The sequence below is a fragment of the Salmo salar genome, chromosome ssa10, assembly GCF_905237065.1.
Source record: "Salmo salar chromosome ssa10, Ssal_v3.1, whole genome shotgun sequence".
Classification (NCBI taxonomy): Eukaryota; Metazoa; Chordata; class Actinopteri; order Salmoniformes; family Salmonidae; genus Salmo; species Salmo salar.
The window spans coordinates 94,840,806-94,863,805 of NC_059451.1; the positions used below are offsets into that span (position 1 = coordinate 94,840,806).

Below are 23,000 nucleotides of genomic sequence, written 5' to 3' on the forward strand. Positions count from 1 at the left end.
GAGAGCCGTTTTTCTCTGTTTGGTTTGGTCAGGGTGTGATGTGGGGTGGGCATTCTATTCATTCTATTTCTTTGTTTTGGCCGAGTATGGTTTCCAATCAGAGGCAGCTGTCTATCGTTGTCTCTGACTGGGAATCATACCAAGGCAGCCTTTTCCCACCTGTGTTTGTGGGTAGTTGTTTTCTGTTTTGTTATTTGTTACCTGACAGAACTGTTGGCTTTCGTTTTGTTTCTTTGTTTAAGTGTTTCGTTATTTCTAATAAATTATGAGCACTTACCACGCTGTGCTTTGGTCCACTTCTACTTCTAACAACGACGAGCGTTACATGGGGTCTGAGCAGATTATGTTGTGATTGTCCGATAGTCCAGGATGAGGAAAAACATTTAGATCCACAATATTTATTCCACGTGACAGAACTAGATCCAGAGTATGACTGTGGCAATGGATATGTCCAGAGACATGTTGGACAAAACCCATTGAGTCGATGATGGCTCCGAAAGACTTAGAGTGGGTCTAGACTTTTTCATGTGAATATTAAAGCCACCAAAAATGTGACTATCTGCCATGACTACAAGGTCCGATCGGAATTCAAGGAACTCAGTGAGAAACGCTGTATACGGCCCAGGAGGCCTGAAAACAGTAGTTAGAAAAAGTTATTGAGTAGGCTGCATAGATTTCATGACTAGAAGCTGAAAAGACAAACGCAATAATTTCTTTGTAAATTGAAATTTGCTGTCATCAACACCTCCGCCTTTGCGGGATGCGCAGGGGATATGGTCACTAGTGTAACCAGGAGGAGAGCACTCCATCTAACACAGTAAATTCATCAGGCTTGAGCCATGTTTCAGTTAGGCCAATCACATCAATGGAGGTGGATGGAGGTCTTTATTCCAGTGCGATTGCTAAGGCGAACACTGCCATGTTTTGTTTTGCTCAACCTAGATCAAGGCACAGACAAGGTCACAGAGTCAGGAGCGTCAGGTAGCCAAGTGGTTAGAGCGTTGGGCCAGTAACCGAAAGGTTGCTGGATCTAATCCTGAGCTCACAAGGTAAAAAAATGTTGTTCTGCCCCTGATCAAGGCAGTTTACCCACAGCTCCCCGGTAGGTCATCATTGTAAGTACGAATTTGTTCTTAACTGACTTGCCTAGCTAAATAAAGGTTACATATAAAAAATGAATGGGCTGAGCTGACTACACTAACTGTGCTAGTGGCAGTCCGCTAAGCTGGCAGGCTGTCTAACAGCCTGCTGCCTTGCCTGCACCAGTGGTGGAAAAAAGTACCCAACTGTCATACTTGAGTAAAAGTAGATACCTAAATAGAAAATGACTCAAGTAAAAGTGAAAGTCACCCAGTAAAATACTACTTGAGTAAAAGTCTAAAAGAAATATACATAAGTATAAAAAGTAAATTGAATTGCAAAAATATACTTTACCAAAAGTAAAAGTATAAATCGTTTCAGGCAAGAAAATAGCCTTGGCAGAACCCCCCACCCCCCCACTTATAATTTCCTTAATTTTGTGGAGTCAAATACTTTCTATAGAACAAACTTCACATCAGGATAGGCAACTGAAATTAATAATCAATGTATGTGTGTTATATTAAACATAGAGGAGGGAGTAAAATGTAGGCAAGCAATAAACATTTCAGAACAACTACTAGTTGAATAAGACATGGGAGAGATGACGAATTTTGGCAAAGAGATTTATTTAGACTAATACACTTGTTACAAATAGCCAAACCGACAACGGCAGACATTACTAATGCCTCCCAGCGATCAAACCGACATAAAAAAATCAAATGAAACGCAGCCAAACGTGATCAGAAATCTCAACTAGTAAGCAAGTTGCAGCAATGAAGAATTTCTAGCTGATTCACACGCTGAATCTATGTTGCGCTTGGTGACCTGGCGGTTTCATCCTAACATCGTTAGTCCCGACGTGGATAACAATATCTCTATACTCGCCAGTTTTAGCCTTAGCCAGCACCATCTTCAGATTAGCTTTAACGTCGGTAGACCTGCCCCTTGGTAAACAGTGTACGATCGCTGGATGATTATTTTGAAATCTAATACTGTGGGTAATGGAGTCACCAATGACTAGGGTTTTCAATTTGTCAGAGCTAATGGGAGGAGGCTTCGGCGGCTCAGACCCCGTAACCGGTGGAGGCAAGACCTGTGTAGGCTGGACACATGGAATTTTATGTTTTTTTTTCTGATAACCAGTTCATTCCATCCGCCGTGTGGAGCCCAGTTTCACAATGACTATATTTCTCAGTTGCTTGTCGTCGTTTAAGTATTCACAAAAAAACAGGCCTTATTTTATGGCATTTTTCATCCTGCCAGCTCCTATTAATTCTATTGAGCTCCGTGGCACCAACTCGCCTTCCGAAAGTTATATTCCCAGTTTATTGTTTTACGTCACAATGCCTGCTTTGCTATTGCTTGCAATGAGTCCTGCTCACCTTGTTTATAGTTAACATGTAAACAAAATGACTCATGGAACTCTGAGGTCTTCCCATTGATTCCTATAAGGGAAATATAGGCATGTCTGTCTATTTCGCCTAATATCTCACAATGTGTATATAGATTTTTTTTCATGCGAATCTCCTCTTTCTAATTATGTAAGTCTGGGCAGCGAGCTCGTTTGTAATCGATCACTAGACCAGAAATAGTCAGAAGTTTTCATTTTCCCCAACTTTCTCATTACACAGACATAAGCACAGTTGACACCATCGAGGTGCGGGTGTTTACTTTCTACACTAGTTGTTTTTTTCCAGTTTCGTCCGACGAACAGATTGTAGTGATACAATAAAAGGGATACTGTGCAATTTAGGTGAAATTCTAAGCATCGCTCCAGTCAAAACAGGCTCTGCAAACATCGATTCCATTAATTTACTATGGGCTCGCGCTAGTGTTCCAGTTTAGCCAACCTCCTTTTGCTGTTTGTCAGCTTTGGGTGGATTTTGACTCATTCTATAGTCCAGCCTAACCTGAGAAGGCTCCGCCTCTGACTCCAACTCATTGCTTAATGCGGAGAAACGGTTGAAAGTTTGTCGGCTGAATGAGCATGCCGATAGCATTTCATTCCAGAAGTCTTGAGAAAGTTGTCCGGCTGCGGGGACTGTAGAGGGGATTTATACTACTATCCGAACTTACTGTTGGCACAGATGCTGTTTCATCCTTTCCTACACTTAAATTGCACTTGCCTAATGATTGCATCTGAAGCTGTGCTTGCAACACGGGTACCTCACCATAAGACGATAGTTCTCCTGTATATTATGAGTACATCAACTACAATTAGATGGCAGTGTTAACGTTACTACTTAGCTTTTTCGGATGGTGTAGGTCCTGTAGAACCATGTCCATATAATGCATCCGGGGGTGAAAAGGTTGAATGAAAAAAACTAAGACGTTGGTAAATGTATTGAAAGTAAAAATCGAAAAGTTTGCCAAGTAGCAACAAACAGCTTGGCGCACGGAGACTGAGGGCGGGGCTTGATGAACTGACTTTTTGGAAAGGTGGCTTCCTATGATGTGGTCACGTTGAAAGTCACTGAGCTTTTCAGTACAGGCTATTTTACTGTTTGACTGAGGAGATTGCATGGCTGTGTGCTCGATTTTTATCCACCTGTCCACAATGGGTGTGGGTGTTGTCTGTGCACTTGAACAGGCATTCCACATTTAAACCCACCCACATTTGATCATCGAAATATCAAGTTATTTTTGGTTTTATATGCAAAAATGATAAAACAAGCAATTTTTTGGGGAGGGGGGGATTTCTATTTTAAAACGAATAAACAGCCGTTTTCACATTCCCCGATTGCTCCATTTAACTTGGAAAACAAAAGATCAAAACGTACACCAACCGTAATCTTACCTCAGAAATGTTGATTTAATGTTGTCCACAAAGTAGACTAATTATCTTGACTGCCATAACAACATAGAAGTCAACCCTCGAGATCAACATTAATTCACGCACTTCGGTTGTTGTTAAATTGCGTGCAGTATCACACAAGCTTTTAATGTTTTGAATTTTTTTTTTATTATTAATTTCACCTTTATTTAACCAGATAGGCAAGTTGAGAACAAGTTCTCATTTACAATTGCGACCTGGCCAAGATAAAGCAAAGCAGTTCGACAACATACAAAAACACAGAGTTACACATGGAGTAAAACAACATACAATCAATGATACAGTAGAAAAAAATAAGACTATATACAATGTGAGCAAATTATGTGAGATAAGGGAGGTAAAGGCAAAAAAGGCCATGGTTGCAAAGTAAATAAAGTATAGCAAGTAAAACACTGGAATGGTAGATTTGTTATTTGAAGAAAGTTCAAAGTTAAAATATAAATAATATGGTGCAAAGGAGCAAAATAAATAAAATAAATAAATACAGTAGGGGAAGGGGTAGTTGTTTGGGCTAAATTATAGATGGGCTATGGACAGGTGCAGTGATCTGGGAGCTGCTCTGATAGCTGGTGCTTAAAGCTAGTGAGGGAGATAAGTGTTTCCAGTTTTAGAGATTTTTGTAGTTCGTTCCAGTCATTGGCAGCAGAGAACTGGAAGGAGAGACGACCAAAGGAGGAGTTGGCTTTAGGGGTGACCAGAGAGATATACCTGCTGGAGCGCGTGCTACAGGTGGGTGCTGCTATGGTGACCAGTGAGCGGAGATAAGGGGGGACTTTACCTAGCAGGGTCTTGTAGATGACCTGGAGCCAATGTGTTTGGCGACGATTATGAAGCGAAGGCCAGCCAACGAAAGCGTACAGGTCGCAGTGGTGGGTAGTATATGGGGCTTTGGTGACAAAACAGATGGCACTGTGATAGACTGCATCCAGCTTGTTGAGTAGGGTATTGGAGGCTATTTTGTAAATGACATCGCCGAAGTCGAGGATTGGTAGGATGGTCAGTTTTACGAGGGTATGTTTGGCAGCATGAGTGAAGGATGCTTTGTTGTGAAATAGGAAGCCAATTCTAGATTTAACTTTGGATTGGAGATGATTGATGTGAGTCTGGAAGGAGAGTTTACAGTCTAACCAGACACCTAGGTATTTGTAGTTGTCCACAAATTCTAAGTTAGAACCGTCCAGAGAAGTGATGCTGGACAGGCGGGCAGGTGCAGGCAGCGATCGGTTGAAGAGCATGCATTTAGTTTTACTTGTATTTAGGAGCAGTTGGAGACCACGGAAGGAGAGTTGTATGGCATTGAAGCTCGTCTGGAGGGTTGTTAACACAGTGTCCAATGAAGGGCCAGAAGTATACAGAATGGTGTCGTCTGCGTAGAGGTGGATCAGAGATTCACCAGCAGCAAGAGCGACATCATTGATGTATACAGAGAAAAGAGTTGGCCCAAGAATTGAACCCTGTGGTACCCCCATAGAGACTGCCAGAGGTCCGGACAGCAGGCCCTCCGATTTGACACACTGAACTCTATCAGAGAAGTAGTTGGTGAACCAGGCGACGCAATCGTTTGAGAAACCAAGGATACTGAGTCTGCCGATGAGGATGTGGTGATTAACAGAGTCAAAAGCTTTGACCAGGTCAATGAATACGGCAGCACAGTATTGTTTCTTATCGATGGCGGTTACGATGTCGTTTAGGACCTTGAGCGTGGCTGAGGTGCACCCATGACCAGCTCTGAAACCAGATTGCATAGCGGAGAGGGTGCGGTGGGATTCGAAATGGTCGGTAATCTGTTTGTTGACTTGGCTTTCGAAGACCTTAGAAAGGCAGGGTAGGATGGACATAGGTCTGTAGCAATTTGGGTCAAGAGTGTCACCTCCTTTGAAGAGGGGGATGACAGCAGCTGCTTTCCAATCTATGTGAATCTCAGACGACACGAAAGAGTGGTTGAACAGGCTAGTAATAGGGGTTGCAATAATTTCGGCAGATAATTTTAGAAAGAAAGGGTCCAGATTGTCAAGCCCAGCTGATTTGTAGGGGTCCAGATTTTGCAGCTCTTTTAGAACATCAGCTGAATGGATTTGGGAGAAGGAGAAATGGGGGAGGCTTGGGCGAGTAGCTGTGGGGGTGCAGTGCTGTTGAATGCAGTAGGGGTAGTTAGGTGGAAAGCATGGCCAGCCATAGAAAAATGCTTATTGAAATTCTCTATTATAGTGGGCTTATCGGGTGGTGACAGCGTTTCCTATCCTCAGTGCAGTGGGCAGTTGGGAGGAGGCGTTCTTATTCTCCATGGACTTTACAATGTCCCAGAACTTTTTAGAGTTTGAGTTGCAGGAAGCAAATTTCTGTTTGAAAAAGCTAGCCTTGGTGTTTCTAACTGCCTGTGTGTATTGGTTTCTAACTTCCCTGAAAATGTGCATATCGCGGGGGCAGTTCGATGCTAATGCAGAACGCCACAGGATATTTTTGTGTTGGTTAAGGGCAGTCAGGTCTGGGGAGAACCAAGGGCTATATCTGTTCCTGGTTCTAAATTTCTTGAAAGGGGGCATGCTTATTTAAGATGGTGAGGAAGGCATTTAAAAAAAATAACCAGGCATCCTCTACTGACGGGATGAGGTCAATATCCTTCCAGGATACCAGGGCCAGGTCGATTAGAAAGGCTTGGTCGTTGAAATGTTTCAGGGAGCGTTTGACAGTTATGAGTGGAGGTCGCCCGACCGCTGACCCATTACGGGTGCAGGCAATGAGGCAGCGATCGCTGAGATCTTGGTTGAAAACAGCAGAGGTGTACCTAGAGGGCACGTTGGTTAGGATGATATCTATGAGGGTACCAGTGCTCGCGGCCCTGGGGTTGTACCTGGTGGGTTCATTAATAATTTATGTGAGATTGAGGGCATCAAGCTTGGATTGTAGGATGGCTGGGGTGTTAAGCATGTCCCAGTTTAGGTCACCTAGTAGCACGAGCTCCGAAGATAGATGGGGGGCAATCAGTTCACATATGGTGTCCAGAGCACAGCTAGGGGCGGAGGGGGGTCTATAGCAGGCGGCAACGGTGAGAGACTTGTTTTTGGAGAGGTGGATTTTTAAAAGTAGAAGTTCAAATTGTTTGGGTACAGACCTGGATAGCAGGACAGAACTCTGCAGGCTATCTCTGCAGTAGATTGCAACACCGCCCCCTTTGGTCGTTCTATCTTGTCTGAAAACGTTGTAGTTAGGGATGACGATTTCAGAGTTTTTGGTGGACTTCCTAAGCCAAGATTCAGACACAGCTAGGACATCCGGGTTGGCAGAGTGTGCTAAAGCAGTGAATAAAACAAACTTAGGGAGGAGGCTTCTAATGTTAACATGCATGAAACCAAGGCTATTACGGTTACAGAAGTCATCAAAGAGAGCGCCTGGGGAGTAGGAGTGGAGCCAGGCACTGCAGGGCCTGGATTCACCTCTATATCCCCAGAGGAGCAGAGAAGAATGAGTATGAGGGTACGGCTAAAAGCTATAAGAATTGGTCGTCTGACGTCCAGAATAGAGAGTAAAAGGAGCAGGTTTCTGGGGGCGATAAAATAGCTTCAAGGTATAATGTACAGACAAAGGTATGGTGGGATGTGAATACAGAGGAGTTAAACCTAGGCATTTAGTGATGATGAGAGAGATATTGTCTCTAGAAACATAATTGAAACCAGAAGATGTCATAGCATGTGTGGGTGGAGGAACTGAGAGGTTGGATAAGGTATAATGAGCAGGGCTAGAGGCTCTACAGTGAAATAAGCCAATAAACACTAACCAGAACAGCAATGGACATGGCATATTGATATTAAGGAGAGGCATGCTTAGCCGAGTGATCAAAGGGTCCAGTGAGATTCAGACAGCTAGCCGGGCCATAGGTAGCAAGCTGGTGGAAGATGGAGGGAGGTCTGTTTTTAGCCACCTCGTGTGTTTCCGTCTGTGGGTTAGTGGGGTTCCGTGTGGAAGGGGGGACCAGTCCAAGTTGGCAAAATAGTTAGTTATAGTGGCCCAAGAAAAGTGTCCGATAGACCTATTCAGATCGCAGCCGATAAGACAGCTAACGATTAGCGGGCCGCAGATGGGCGATCAGGTTACGTCGCGACGGAGGGGCCAGTTGGATAACTCCCTCGGGCAGATAACGTCGGTGGTCCAGTCGTGAAGGCCCGATGGGGCTCCGCATCGGCAGTAAAACGGGTCAGGATAGGTGATTGTAGCCCAGGAGACACTTCAGCTGGCTAGCTCAGGAAAAGCCCACGAGTGGCTGCCGGAACTCTTCATCTGGCTAGCTCCGGAATAATGTGTGTTAATTCCGGGACCGACGTTGCCAATAGTCACTCAGGTAGCAGCTAGTTAGCTGCAAGATCCAGGTGTAAATGTCCAGAGCCTGCGGTAGAAATCCGGGGAAAGGAGAGAGAATAGGTCCGGTATGCTCTGGTCTGAGTCGCTGTACAAAAAAAACTGGCAATAGCTTTTCAAGCTAATGGATAGTTGAGGACAGCTAACCGTGGCTAGCTGAACTCCAACGTTAGCCAGTGAAAATGGCTAACCTCTGGCTAGCTTCTGGCTAGCTTCTGTTGTGGATTTCAGATTTGAGGTAAATAATACTTTCTTTTTGAAATTGGTGAGGCGGGTTGCAGTAGAGTGCTTTGAGGTTGAGTTTTTAGAAGGAAAAATGTAAAAAGATATGCGAACAAAAATATGTAAATATATATATACACGGGACACGACAAGAGGAGGGTAAAGGACGTCTGAACTGCTACGCCATCAGCTGATGTTGCATGATCATGTCCAAACTTAACTAAACAGCTAGACATCAAATTGTTACGCATAACTATTGGAGAACCCTGTTAATGAAGGTATCAATTTTTGTTTTATTAATCATATTAAAGTTCTGTTTGAAACTTTGGATTTGTCAATCACATACATTATTTTAGATATGTGTGCCCACATGTAACATAGGGAGATACTAAATGTTATGAGGTTACAGTACACTTCTGAGATCTCCATACAGAAGAATCTGACAGCAATATCCAGGATTTCACAGGATCAAGGTCAATGTGTAAGTCAATTATTAAATGCTTAGTATGTGGTATAACAACAAAAAACAGTGTCATAAATGTAAGGAAAGAAAGGTAATGTTTTGTAACACAATTTTGGCCAAATCTGGGAGGACTCCAAGGATGAGAAAGTGTTTAAAAATACAGGGCCTTTCAAAAGTTTTCATCCCCCTTGACGTTTTTCCTTTTTTGTTGCATTACAACCTGTAATTTAAATGGATTTTATTTGGATTTCATGTAATGGACATACACAAAATAGTCCAAATTGGTGAAGTGAAAAAAATAATAGCCTGTTTAAAAAAAGAAAAAAGAAAAACATAAAAGTGGTGCGTGAATAGTATATGTATTCACCCCCTTTGCTATGAAGCCACTAAATAAGATTTGGTGCAACCAATTACTTTCAGAAGTCACATAATTAGTTAGATTGCACACAGGTGGACTTTATTTAAGTGTCACATGATCTGTCACATGATCTCAGTATATATACACCTGTTCTGTAAGAACCCAGAGTCTGGAACACCACTAAGCAAGGGGCACCACCAAGCAAGCAGCACCATGAAGACCAAGGAGCGCTCCAAACAGGTCAGGGACAAAGTTGTGAAGAAGTACAGATCCGGGTTGGGTGATTAAAAAATATCAAAAACTTTGAACATCCCACGGAGCACCATTTAATCCATTATTCAAAAAATTTAAAGAATATGGCACCGCAACAAACCTGCCAAGAGAGGGCTGCCCACCAAAACTCACAGACAAGGCAAACTTCCCAAAAATCCATATTAATTTCAGGTTGTAAGGCAACAAAATAGGAAAAATGTGAGGGGGAGTGAATACTTCCACATGCCACTGTAGATTTTGATTAATCTCATAAATTATATCGAATGTATCTATGTTCCCCCTTTTATATGTTAATGTATTCACATGAAAAAAATGGCAAATTACTATTAATGACTTTGTAACAGCTCCAACAAAAAATGCTCACTGGTAACTTAGTTAATAGAAAGACATGTACTGTATAAGGATAATAAAACTAAGACTGACATATTTCTCAACCTGCTCACAACATGCCATTGGATAAAACAAATAAAGGTTTTGCATGTCATGTTAGACAAATGTTTGGAAAATTATATTTACCATCTGCTATTCTTTCTATTCAGAAATGTTTGTTCTATGTTTTGCTATTGGATTAAATGTTAGGCTCGTAATTTAGTCATTTTAACTATCAATATGTGATGTATTGGTGACTAAACAAAATGTGCTCATGGTATTTCATGAAAAACTCATTTGCATGGATGACTCAGGTGAAAGATGTGTGAAACCCCAATAAGGTTCTAAATGTAAGATGGGGGGGAGGTGTCACGCCAAATAGTGTCTCCCTCTACGTCACAATGGGATTCGATTAGTTCTAGCTTCTGTTGCTAGGGCTGTTGGTAGAACTTGCAACATTCTAATCAGATTACCTAATGAACCAAAGCGTCCGTTGCAATGCTGGTTGCTTGGCTCAATTGTATCAGGTAGGAGGATGCGAGCAGTTCTAGTTCTGTTTCACCGCATAAATGCTCGCTCAGTCCGCGCAAAACTATTGCTTCAGAATTGCTTGCCAATGACGGTGTTTTCAGAGGACTGAAAATAGTGGAAAGAGAGCACTTTCTTTACCATGTAAACTCAGCAAAAAAGAAACATCCTCTCACTGTCAACTGTGTTTATTTTCAGAGAACTTAACGTGTAAATATTTGTATGAACATAACAAGATTCAACAACTGAGACCTAAACTGATCAAGTTCCACAGACATGTGACTAACAGAAATTGAATAATGTGTCTCTGAACGAAGGGGGGGGGGGGGTCAAAATCAAAAGTAACAATCAGTATCTGGTGTGGACACAGGCTGCATTAAGTACTGCAGTGCATCTCCTCCTCATGGACTGCACCAGATTTGCCAGTTCTTGCTGTGATATGTTATCCCACTCTTCCACCAAGGCATCTGCAAGTTCCTGGACATTGTAGCGGGGAATGGCCCTAGCCCTCACCATCCGATCCAACAGGTCCCAGACGTGCTCAATGGGATTGGGATCCGGGCTCTTCGCTGGCCATGGCAGAACACTGACATTCCTGTCTTGCAGGAAATCATGCACAGAACGAGCAGTATGGCTGGTGGCATTGTCATGCTGGATGGTCATGTCAGGATGAGCCTGCAGGAAGGGTACCACATGAGGGAGGAGGATGTCTTCCCTGTAAAGCACAGTGTTGACATTGCCTGCAATGACAGCAAGCTCAGTCTGATGATGCTGTGACACACCGCCCCAGACCATGACGGACCCTCCACCTCCAAATCGATCCCCCTCCAGAGTACAGAGTACTGTAACGCTCATTCCTTCGACGATAAACGTGAATCTGACCATCATCCCTGGTGAGACAAAACAGCGACTCGTTAGTGAAGAGCACTTTTTGCCAGTTCTGTCTGGTCCAGCAACGGTGGGTGATTGCCGGTGATGTCTGGTGAGGACCTGCCTTACAACAGGCCTACAAGCCCTCTGTCCATTCTCTCTCAGCCTAATGCGGACAGTCTGAGCACTGATGGAGGGATTGTGAGTTCCTGGTGTAACTTGGCCAGTTGTTGTTGCCATCCTGTACCTGTCCTGCAGGTGTGATGTTCGGATGTACTGATCCTGTGCAGATGTTGTTAAACGTGGTCTGCCACTGCGAGGATGATCAGCTGTCCGTCCTGTCTCCCTGTAGCACTGTCTTAGGCGTCTCAGGGTACGGACATTGCAATTTATTGCCCTGGCCACATCTGCAGTCCTCATGCCTCCTTGCAGCATGCCTAAGGCACGTTCACACAGATGAGCAAGGACCCTGGGCATCTTTCTTTTGGTGTTTTTCAGAGTCAGTAGAAAGGACACTAAAGAGGCCTAAGTTTTCATAATTGTGACCTTAATTGTCTACCGTCTGTAAACTGTTAGTGTCTTAACGACCGTTCCACAGGTGCATGTTCATTAATTGTTTATGGTTCGTTGAACAAGCATGGGAAGCAGTTTTTAAACCCTTTAAAATGAAGATCTGTGAAGTTATTTGGATTTTTACGAATTATCTTTGAAAGACAGGGGCCTGAAAGAGGGACCTTTTCTTTTTTTGCTGAGTTTTAGTCTTAATACATATTGTTAAATAGGAATAAAGAATTTATGTTGTTTTTACAGATTGAAGTTGCTAGCTACTGTACTTATACAGTTGAAGTCGGAAGTTTACATACACCTTAGCCAAATACATTTAAACTCAGTTTTTCCCAATTCCTGACATTTAATCCTAGTAAAAATTTGCTGTTTTAGGATAACCACTTTATTTTAAGAATGTGAAATGTCAGAATAATAGTAGCGAAAATGATTTATTTCAGCTTTTATTTCTTTCATCACATTCCCATTGGGTCAGAAGTTTACATACACTCAATTAGTATTAGGAAGCATTGCCTTTAAATTGCTTAACTTGGGTCAAACGTTTCGGGTAGCCTTCCACAACCTTGGCCCATTCTTCCTGACAGAGCTGGTGTAACTGAGTCAGGTTTGTAGGCCTCCTTGCTCGCACATGCTTTTTCAGTTCTGCCCACAAATGTTCTATAGGATTGAGGTCAGGGCTTTGTGATGGCCACTCCAATACCTTGACTTTGTAGTCCTTAAGCCCTTTTGCCACAACTTTGGAAGTATGTTTGGGGTCATTGTCCATTTGGAAGACCCATTTGCGACCAAGCTTTAACTTCCTGACTGATGTTTTGTGATGTTGCTTCAATATATCCACATACCTTTCCTTTCCAATGATGCCATCTATTTTGTGAAGTGCACCAGTCCCTCCTGCAGCAAAGCACCCCCACAACATGATGCTGCCACCCCAGTGCTTCACGGTTGGGATGGGGTACTTCGGCTTGCAAGCCTAACCCATTTCCCTCCAAACATAACGATGGTCATTATGGCCAAACAGTTCTATTTTTGTTTCATCAGACCAGAGGACATTTCTCCAAAAAGTACAATCTTTGTCCCCATGTGCAGTTGCAAACCGTAGTCTGGCTTTTTTATGGCGGTTTTGGAGCAGTAGCTTGTTCCTTGCTGAGCGGCCTTTCAGGTTATGTTGATATAGGACTCGTTTTACTGTGGATATAGATATGTTTGTACCTGTTTCCTCTAGCATCTTCACAAGGTCCTTTGCTGTTGTTCTGGGATTGATTTGCAACTTTCGCACCAACGTACGTTCATCTCTAGGAGACAGAACGTGTCTCCATCCTGAGCGGTATGGTGGCTGCGTGGTCCCATGGTGTTTATACTTCCGTACTATTGTTTGTACAGATGAACGTGGTACCTTCAGGCGTTTGGAAATTGCTCCCAAGGATGAACCAGACTTGTGGAGGTCTACAATTCTTTGGCATATTTCTATTTCTTTTTTCCCATGATGTCAAGCAAAGAGGCGCTGAGTTTGAATGTAGGCCTTGAAATACATCCACAGGTACACCTCCAATTGACTCAAATGATGTCAATTAGCCCATCAGAAGCTTCTAAAGCAATGACATCATTTTAGGGAATTTTCCAGGCTGTTTAAAGGCACAGTCAGCTTAGTGTATGTAAACTTCTGACACAATGGAATTGTGATACAGTGAATTATAAGTGAAATAATCTGTCTGTAAACAATTGTTGGAAAAATTACTTGTGTCATGCACAAAGTAGATGTCCTAACCGGCTTGGAAAAATTATAGTTTGTTAACAAGAAATCTGTGGAGTCATTGAAAAACTAGTATTAATGACTCCTTTCTAAGTGTATGTAAACATCCGACTTCAACTGTACCTCAGCCTGCCTAGTTAGCTAGCCGGACAGTTGTATTTAGCTAGCAAACAAGCTACTGATGTCACGTCCTGACCCTAGTAAGATGTCATTTTCTATAGTAGAGTAGGTCAGGGTGTGACAGGGTGTTTTGTGTTTTTCTATGTTTTCTATTTCTATGTTTAGTTCTAGTGTTTCTATTTCTATGTTGGGGTTGTTTGGGGTTGATCTCCAGTTGGAGGCAGCTAGTCCTCGTTGCCTCTGATATTTAAGTAGGGGTTTTTCTTCCTGGGTTTTTGTGGGTAGTTGTTTTCCGTTTTGTATGTGTTACCTGACGGAACTGGTGGTGGTGGTCGTGTTGTTGTTTTTGTTAAGTGTTTCATTAATAAAGTGAATATGAGCACTCTACACGCTGCGTCTTGGTCCCCTTTAAACAACCCGTGTTACAACTGACTAACTGTTATTGCAGCATTCTGGTTGAAAAATGGCGAAAGAACGTTGGTTAAGCTGGAACACTAGCGTGAGCCCATAGCAAATGAATGGTATCGAATGTTCGCAGAGCCTGTTTTGATTGGAGGGACACTTAGAATTCCTTTTTGCCTAAATGGCACCAAAAATGCTATCCCTTTTCTTTTTACCACTACAATCTGTTTTTAGGACGAAACTGAAAAATAACAACTTGTGTAGAAAGTAAACATCCACACCTCGATGGTGCCAAGTTTGCTTATGTCTGCATAACGAGGAAGTAGGAAAAAAATGCCAACTTCTGACTATTTCTGGTCTAGCGATCGATGACAGCAGAGTACCCTGCCCAACCTTATGTCATTAAAAAGAGGATATTATCCTGATTAAAATGGTGTCCGACTTGAAAAAATCTAAATATACACATTGTGAGATTTTTGCCGAAATATACCAGCATGCTTCTCCATAGAAAAACAATGGGGGGAGCTCAGCTTTCCAAGGGCAAAAGGTATTTCTGGGCTAGTGTTTGATGACAACGGAGTACACTGCCCAGCCGTACGTAATTAGAAAGAGGAGATTCTCATGTTTAATGGTGTCCAATTTGAAAAATAAAAATTACACATTGTGAGACATTTGGCAAAATAGACAGACACGTATATTTCCCTTTAGTAAACAATGGGACAACCTCAGAGTTCCATGAGGCATTTTTTGTTGCTGTTTATATTTTAACTACCAGCAACGTGGGCAGGTCTCATTGCCAACAATAGCAAAGCAGGCATTGTGACATAGAACAATAAACTTGGAATAGAACGTTCGGAAGGCGAGTTGGTGCCATGGTGCTCAATAGAATTAATAGGAGCTGGCAGGGTGGAAAATGCCCTAATATAAAGCCTGTTTTTTTCGTGATTACTTCATAACTATGGCAAGCAGCTGGGACATATGGTAATATTATGAAACTATGCTCCACGACGGATGCAATTAACTTGTTTTTTATCAGAAAAAATCTTTTCAAAATGTAATTTGCCCAACCTACCTATCTTTGTATTGCTTTATAGGCCCGCTGTTCCATAAGGTGTTTTTTAAAAATCTTATTAAATCTAATTTTACTGCTCGCATCAGTTACTTGATGTGGAATAGAGTTATGGTACACTATATTGGATCACTCCAATATGTTGATATCACTCCATGGCGTAGGGATACATCCGAGGTGAGGATGTACAGATTTACTCCCGTGTACACTAGTGTCACGGCTGGGGTCCACCCCTATATATAGACCCCATGCCCACGACACACGTTTCATTTTGTCTGCTGACATCCGTATGGTTTGAGGTACAAACTTTCTGAAGTTCGCTTGGTAAGTCACTGGTAAGTGTAATATCTTGCATGGAAGTATAGTCACTGGCTCACTGACCACATGGCCAGCCCCTCCTCTTGAGTGATCTACTCGTTGATCTGTATCTTCCGCTGGTGGTTTGTCGTACTTGTGTTTCGTTAGCGTTACACTACGACTCCGTGTGCATCCATTTGTGTGGTGGTTCTTGCTGCCCACAAACTGTAATTTACCTTACACAACTTGCCGACTGGCTTTTTCTATGTGTGTGTTGTGAATTGCATTAACATGCTGTTCTTTGCTAATTACCCTGCAGGTTTTATTTCTTGTTCTTTCCCCTGCAGTGTGTAAGAGTATCGTGGTGGGCATTCCACTACGTTGAGACTAACTTTGTAGTTCCTTAATGGAGTTACTCCATCATATGGTGCTGGTTTTACTGCTTGGATATTAAACTGGCTAGGTAATATTGCAGTTGGCGTAAAACAAATCAAATCCATTACCTGGTTGCTGTTTTTTTGTCTGCCTGCTTTTCCCACACGGGTCTTCCCTGTTTTTTGCAGGGCTACTGGGTCATTTATCCCTCACAGGGTTGCTATTCCTCCAAGCGGGTCACGACATTAGCACTCCCAGGGCGTCGGACCCCTGCTCCGTGGTCTTGTTGGCTGGTCTGAGCTTATGGCTTCCCTTTGTGACAGGTGTGATGGTGGCATCCCCTGGGGATCTGCATACCTCGTGTATGCACCGCCTGGGTTTGAGCCATGCGGAGAGGGCGGTGGAGCACCATACTGGATGCCTGTTTTGTGTGGTGTACTCAGAACGCCTGCGCCTGGCGTGATTGGAGGCCATGCGCGAGTGGGTTGGCCAGGCTGGGGATGAGCTCCCTCCCTCAGGAGTGGTGCACCAGCGAGCTGTTAGGTCCTCTACTGGGCCCAGTACCCCACACTGGAAGTGTGGCCGGAGCCACCGCAGGCAGAGCCCATCTGCTGCCAGTCCTTGAACGGAGGGCGCATGCCCTGCGTCAGGAGGTTGATAGCTTCGATGGCGACGACAGCTGTTCTCTGTTGGCCAGTGATGGGCTGTTCTTGGGGGATGATGCTGGCACTGTTCACCACCGTGAGCGGGGCTGACAGGTTGTCAGAAACCGGCAGCGGGGCTTCATTGCCCCCAGCGGCCAGAGAGGCTATGAGGAGCCTACTTACTCAGGTAGCCACTGCACTGGGCATCATACTGGTAGACATCATACTTGCAGTCTCCCTCTTCAAGTCCCCCTTCTGAGACTGGCTGCCTATTGAGAACAAGTGACAGGCAGAATTCCACACACCAGAATTCAGTATTTTAGTCTGATTGCCATGTGAGTGCACAACAAATCTGTGAAAATAAATTAATGACACAACTGTATCAAAAACTATCAAAGTTGATGTATTAAAATCTTAAATATTGCCAGGTTGGTTTTCACAGCTGTTTCACAAGGTGTTCATTGTTGTAAATTGTAAGGTATCCTTTGATGGTATTTATTTGTTCCACATTATTCATTGTTGTATCCTAGGACCTAACCGATACATATATGAGCTATGTGAGATAGGAAAAAATAAAATAATAAGGAAATCATATTATTTCAGTGTAGATTTTTATTTATTTTTTATTTCACCTTTATTTAACCAGGTAGACAAGTTGAGAACAAGTTCTCATTTACAATTGCGACCTGGCCAAGATAAAGCAAAGCAGTTTGACACATACAACAACACAGAGTTACACATGGAGTAAAACAAACATACAGTCAATAATATAGTAGAAAAATAAGTCTATATACAAAGTGAGCAAATGAGGTGAGATAAGGGAGGTAAGGGCAAAAAAGGCCATGGTGGCGAGGTAAATACAATATAGCAAGTAAAACACTGGAATGGTAGATTTGTAGTGGACGAAAGTGCAAAGTAGAAATAGAAATAATGGGGTGCAAAGGAGCTAAATAAATAAATAAATAAATAAATACAGTAGGGGAAGAGGTAGTTGTTTGGACTAAATTATAGATGGGCTATGTACAGGTGCAGTAATCTGTGAGCTGCTCTGACAGCTGGTGCTTAAAGCTAGTGAGGGAGATAAGTGTTTCCAGTTTCAGAGATTTTTGTAGTTCGTTCCAGTCATTGGCAGCAGAGAACTGGAAGGAGAGGCGGCCAAAGGAGGAATTGGCTTTGGGGGTGACCAGAGAGATATACCTGCTGGAGCGGGTGCTACAGGTGGGTGCTGCTATGGTGACCAGCGAGCTGAGATAAGGGGGAACTTTACCTAGCAGGGTCTTGTAGATGACCTGGAGTCAGTGGGTTTGGTGACGAGTATGAAGCGAAGGCCAGCCAACGAGAGCGTACAGGTCGCAGTGGTGGGTAGTATATGGGGCTTTGGTGACAAAACGGATGGCACTGTGATAGACTAGATCCAGCTTATTGAGTAGGGTATTGGAGGCTATTTTGTAAATGACATCGCCGAAGTCGAGGATCGGTAGGATGGTCAGTTTTACGAGGGTATGTTTGGCAGCATGAGTGAAAGATAAGGGCAGGTTAAAATAAAAACATGACAACCAGGCAAGCCAGTGTATGAATCAAGCGGATTTGCATATGAATGGAGTGGAAATTAGCTGACTTCTTGTTCTGTATGGTAAGTAACAATGTGTCAAGCAGATTACACGTTTTCTTTGACATTTCTTAAACGTAGCAATGTTTAAGACATGGACTTCATGTTGAATGTTAACAAGGTACCCAAAAGTAGTTTGAATTAATGTTTAAATTTTATTAGCTAAACATAACCTTGTTAAAACAGCAAAATTGTCACAGAAATCAGCCTTGTTTGCATAGCAATGATGAAAATAACGTCATTTAGGCTGTAATGTAATGATCTCCAAAATTCTAATCATTAGGTCATCACACTGTTGATACAGCAACGGACACTAATAGTTTATCAAATCCCATTGTGACGTAGAGGGGGATACTATTTGGCCGGGGGACATTATTTGGCGTGACAGGGCATTAGAAGTGTTATCAGTTTAGAGTTTTGTACTTAGTTTTGAAAATATATCACTTACATATGAAAAATGTGCCAAAGTGATTGAAGTAAACTCTAACAGAGTATAGCATAATGGATGAACTGGCATGACGTTCTCTAACATGGGTGGCCAAAAATAGCTACCTCAAAGCCATGCCTCCAACAAGCCACACCCTAAAATCTTATTTTAGGCTACCACTAGTCACTCTAGACCTCTGTGTTGACTCCCACACTTTTTAATTTCTCTGGCTTAACAGCGTCTGTACTTAATACAACACCAGTTTGGCATAGGAAAAGGAGTTGGGAGTCCCGGCTTTCCTGCATCACTGCTGTTTCCCGTTGTTGCACTAGTAAACATTCCATCAGACACAAAGTAGTAGCTAGCAAGATTCTCTCTTGCTTGGGCGTTACAACTTAATCTTACAGGTTGTGCAAAATGGTGGCAACCAATGTTCCCTCTAATGTTTTTTGGCACTGAGCAAATTTCAGGCCTGCTGAGCACAAACTTGAACATTGTGAAAATTCTGTGCCACTTCCAGCATGCGTTTACTGTGAACACTGAGGCTGTACCCACTTTAAGTTACAGTTTTAACAGTGGCCAAGTAGGTTCCTGTGGCTATTTGATCATAATGTAAGCCTACCAGAGTGGCCTACCATTAAAAACAATGGAGAAAATGCATCCCACAATATTTTACATGGAAATAGCTGTTCTATCATTCAGCCTACAGTAGCAGCCAATGTGTGGTGTTCAATATAGACCTACTTTTGAAAAAACATGCAGGTCTTGACATTAATCTGTTTATCCACTTGTCCTTTAGACAAGGTGACTGAAAATGTTGTGTTTGATGGAAGAAACCACTTTACAAAATAAAATGTATTATTATTCCCATTCTATTATTACAGAGAATTAGACAAATTACGCTACCCTCTGCCTATTGGCTATTTAACTTATTCAATCCTGTCCCAAAATACAACACTGCCCCTTTTAGACAAGAAAAGCTCTTTACCTGACTCTCTTTTCAAACATGTCTATAAATATACACGTTCTGTGCTTTTGTAGGAAGCAATCACTTCCCTATTGCTGACTTCAAACAATCTATAACTTGGCTAGTAATTCACTGACTAGCAAAGGGTATGAACACAATGTGCACACATGGCTACATGCAGCTTTCACTTCGATCTCAAAACAAGCATCTACTCACGACCGCTCATGCTCTAAACACAGTCCAGTTCAAAGTAAATGGCACAGATCCATATATGGCAATGGTCTATCTGCATATAGGACTACTGTAGCTCTGATTGTTTATGCCGCACTGGTCTGTGTAGAGTACAGGCTGAGTTTCTGCCTACAAAATCTTTCACATAGTTTGTTTTGTTTCGGTATGTTGCCTCGAAAGTGACTAATATTGCGTTGATTTGATCATAATTGCCACAGTAAAGGGAAACGTTGATAGTGTTAACAAGGAAAACTCTAGGACAGTGGTCACCAACCTTTTTAAGTCAAGATCACTTTCTGAATCAAAACGAAAGCTGAGATTTACCGCTCATATTTTTTTTTTTACATGAGTTAAGTAAGCCTATGCAACATTCACCAATTAAAAACAGTACTGCAGCAATGAGGTTTGTGCAGTAAGCTATAGGTCCAATACATTATCACCTCATATTGGCTTTGCTTAAATTCCCTTGCCAATGCATTGTTGTTCAGTCATTTAAAACGTTTGAGGTAGGCTAAATGATCACATCGGTAATAGATCCATTGTGGTATTACTTGTGAGGCACAGTGGAGTGAGCATACATTTAAATAATTAGCTTTTTATTTTACTGGGCTGATGGTGCCTGCATCTGATGGTCAGTCTAAGCGAAGGGAAAGAGAAGCAGACTGAGGGTCTGCCTCTCAACATCCCTCCGCTCTCCCTTTCCAAATGGCTGCTGTCTGCACTTTGCTACCAGTATAGCCCAACCGGCTAGCAGATGGCCTTATTATTCCTTTTACATAATTTGCCATCTGCATCCAACTGGAATGTGCCCAGCTGGCTATAAACTATAAAATCACACTGCTACAACATAGAGTTCTAGATTTAAAATGAGCATGGTTCAACACCTACCTGCTTTCCCATAGAAGCACATACGCCCATCGAAACAGCAGTTTATGGCCTCACATTTGGCACCAGTGATGTCAGGAAGTCCACATTGCACCTTGTCGTTGCCCTCAACATCACAGGTCTGCTTTGGGCCTTGGTGTTTAGGCGCCTGAGGTGCTTGGGCAGGCTTCTGAGGAAGGAATTGGGCAGGCTTCTGAGGAAGGAATTGGGCAGGCGTCTGAGGACGGGGTTGGGCGTGAGTCTGAGGACGGGGTTGGGCGGGCCACTGAGGAAGGGGTTGGGCGGGCCTCTGAGGAAGAGGCTGGGTGGGCCACTGAGGAAAGGGCTGGGCGGGCCACTGAGGAAGGGGCTGGGCGAGCCTCTGAGGAAGAGGCTGGGCGGGCCTCTGAGGAAGAGGCTGGGCGGGCCACTGAGGAAGGGGTTGGGTGGGCCACTGAGGAAGGGGTTGGGCGGGCCTCTGAGGAAGGGGATGGTCTGGCCACTGAGGAAGGGGTTGGGCGGGCCACTGAGGAAGGGGTTGGGCAGGCATCTGAGGAAGGGGTTGGTCGGGCCACTGATGAAGGGGTTGGGCAGGCCTCTGAGGAAGGGGTTGGTCAGGCTTCTGAGGAATGGGTTGGTCAGGCTTCTGAGTAAGGGGTTGGGCAGGCCTCTGGGGAAGGGTTTGGGCATGCCACTGAGTAAGGGGTTGGACAGGCAACTGAGGAAGGGTTTGGACAGGCAACTGAGGAAGGGGTTGGGTAGGCCACTGAGAAAGGGGTTGGGTAGGCCAATGAGGAATGGGTTGGGCAGGCCACTGAGGAAGGGGTTGGGTAGTCCGCTGAGGAAGGGGTTGGGTAGTCCGCTGAGGAAGGGGTTGGGTAGTCCGCTGAGGAAGGGGTTGGGTAATCTGCTGAGGAAGGGGTTGGGCAGGCCACGGAGGAAGGGGGTTGGGCTGGCCTCTGAGGAAGGGGTTGGGCAGGCCATGGAGGAATGGGTTGGGCAGGCCACAGAGGAAGGGGTTGGGTAGGCCTCTGAGGAAGGGGTTGGGTAGGCTTCTGAGGAAGGGGTTGGGCAGGACTCTGAGGAAGGGGTTGGGTAGTCCGCTGAGGAAGGGGTTGGGTAGTCCGCTGAGGAAGGGGTTGGGTAGTCCGCTGAGGAAGGGGTTGGGTAGTCTGCTGAGGAAGGGGTTGGGCTGGCCTCTGAGGAAGGGGTTGGGCAGGCCACAGAGGAAGGGGTTGGGTAGGCCTCTGAGGAAGGGGTTGGGTAGGCCTCTGAGGAAGGGGTTGGGTAGGCCTCTGAGGAAGGGGTTGGGTAGGCTTCTGAGGAAGGGGTTGGGCAGGACTCTGAGGAAGGTGTTGGGCATGCCACTGAGGAAGGGGTTGGGTAGTCCACTGAGGAAGGGGTTGGGTAGTCTGCTGAGGAAGGGGTTGGGTAGTCCGCTGAGGAAGGGGTTGGGCAGGCCACGGAGGAATGGGTTGGGCAGGCCACAGAGGAAGGGGTTGGGTAGGCCTCTGAGGAAGGGGTTGGGTAGGCCTCTGAGGAAGGGGTTGGGTAGGCCTCTGCGGAAGGGGTTGGGCAGGACTCTGAGGAAGGTGTTGGGCAGGCCACTGAGGAAGGGGTTGGGTAGTCCACTGAGGAAGGGGTTGGGTAATCCGCTGAGTAAGGGGTTGGGCAGGCCACGGAGGAAGGGGTTGGGCAGGCCTCTGAGGAAGGGGTTGGGCAGGCCACGGAGGAATGGGTTGGGCAGGCCACAGAGGAAGGGGTTGGGTAGGCCACTGAGGAAGAGTTTGGGTAGGCCTCTGAGGAAGGGGTTGGACAGGCCACTGAAGAAGGGGTTGAATAGTCTGCTGAGGAATGGGTTGGGCAGGCTTCTGATGAAGGGGTTGGGCAGGCGTCTGAGGAAGGGGTTGAGCAGGCTCCTGAGGAAGCGGTTGGGAAGGCCACGTCGGTAGTGGTTTCTGTCCTTTCACGGATTGAGCGTCACACAGATCAATAAGCATGGCCACTGCCATGAAGCAAGCTGCACTCCACTTCATCGCAATGGCTTCACGACAAGAAGTGATCCTCAATATTCTCTGGATGCTCTGAGGATGAAGGAGTTGAGGCCGCTTTTATAATGGATGGAGCGTTATTTACTTATTGGAAACCTGCCCCCTCCTTATTTGACTGTTCCTTTTATGAGGAGTCAATGTTTTAGCCAATCGAATTCCCTGGCTAATGGTCCTTTAGTAGCACAGTATTCAAAACAGTTGTGTAACATTTGCTAACATCCAACATTTTGGTCATGGCCTTGAGAAAGGTCTTTATGACCGACAAATGTCATGTCATTGGA

The 23,000-nt window shown here is 44.2% G+C and overlaps 1 pseudogene; it reads right to left on the reverse strand.

Annotated features, from left to right (window-relative positions):
• Positions 1-22,704, reverse strand: part of LOC123724480 (zona pellucida sperm-binding protein 4-like) — a 58,445-nt pseudogene extending 35,741 nt beyond the window's left edge.
• Positions 22,705-23,000: the final 296 nt, after the last annotated feature.